This window comes from Falco peregrinus, chromosome 2 (assembly GCF_023634155.1).
Source record: "Falco peregrinus isolate bFalPer1 chromosome 2, bFalPer1.pri, whole genome shotgun sequence".
NCBI lineage: Eukaryota > Metazoa > Chordata > Aves > Falconiformes > Falconidae > Falco > Falco peregrinus.
The window spans coordinates 110,856,674-110,858,251 of NC_073722.1; positions in this window are offsets into that span (position 1 = coordinate 110,856,674).

The following is a 1,578-nucleotide window of genomic DNA, read 5'->3' on the forward strand; positions in this document are numbered from 1 at the left end:
TCCCCAGGCCTTGCACCAAGCCGAGTTCAGACGCCTCCTGGAAAAACCTCCTGCACCCCTTGCCCTGTCGAGTGAAGTACACCAGTGCTGCTTCATTTTTTACGCATCCTAAAGAACCTGAATACCTGTGTAGCTTTTTCCTTCTAGTGTGGTGTTTTTTGGGGTTTTTTTGGGTTTTTTTTTTGGTGGCTTTTTTTTTAATTTATTTTTTAAAAAACTTTCAGTGACAGGCTGTGCAATCAGCTCTAGGGGTGGTACTTAGCAATCAGACTTTATATAATAAAGTTCCCCATTGTTGTGTGGCAGTTGAAAGCAGGTTTAAATTAAGCTGCCCAGCAATGCATGGCTGGCGGGAGGAAGAACCTTCCAAACCAGTTTTCCCAGTAAGTTCTTGCAGCAAGCCATTGGCCCCAGCAGAGGATAGACCTCAGAGGAACGCGGTTCTACTCCAGGTCTGACCAACTTCAGAGCAAACGGGCAAGTCCCTTAAATTCCCCCCAGTTAAACTGGGCAGCTGGTTGTCCCACCATGGTGAGGGTGGCAGCTGGACATACACATGGAAACATTGGGCTTGAAGCTGCAGACTCCAGCTGAGGACTGGAAGTGCGTTGCATTCTCCTCTCCCACTTATGCTCGTTTTCTAAATGAGAGGCAGGGATTCCATGGATGGACCACCCGGTGGATGAGGAATTAGCTGGGTGGTTGCACTCAGTTGCGGTCAATGGCTGGGTGTCCAAGTGGAGACTGGTGACCAGTGGCATTCCTCAGGGGTCCGTACTGGGACTGGCACTGTTCAACATCCTCGTTGGCAACAGGGACAGCGGGATGGAGGTCACCCTCAGCAAGCTTGCCGATGACACCGAGCTGTGTGGTGTGGTTGATGTGCTGGAGGGACAGGATGCCCTCTGGAGAGACCCTGACAGGCTGTGCAAACCGCACGAGATTCACCAAGGCCGAGCGTAAGGTCCTGCACCTGGCTCAGGGCAGCCCCCAGTACCAGTGCTGGCTGGGCGGAGAGTGGGTTGGGAGCGGGACTGGGAGGGACTGGGGGACAAAAAGCTCTCCGTGGCCCGACAGTGCACTCACAGCTCAGAAAGCAGCCACCGGCAGCGTGGCCAGCTGGTCGAGGGAGGGGATTCTGCCCCTCTGCTCCGCTCCGGTGAGACCCCCCCAGCTGAAAGGGGCGATTCAGATCAGACATTAGGGAAAATTCTGTACCGCGAGGGCGGCGAGGCGCCGGGCCAGGCCGCCCAGAGCGGCGGTGGGTGCCGGTCCCTGGCAGGGCTCAGGGCCGGGGGCACGGGGCTGGGAGCCACCCGGGCTGGCGGGAGGTGGCCCTGTCCCCGCGGGGGGGACACTGGATGACCTTTAAGGTCCCTCCCGCCGCGGTGCCTCACCCTTCTCGCAGGGGCCATCTCGGGCAGGAAGCCCCCAGCCCCAGCGCCGCCCCCGCCGCCGGCTGAGCCCTCGCACGCTCGGTGCACGCCAGGCGGGGGGGCGCGGCCTGACACGCCGGGGGCGTGGTCGGGGGGCGTGGCCGGGGGCGTGGCGGGCGGCGCGGGCGGGCGGCGCATTGTG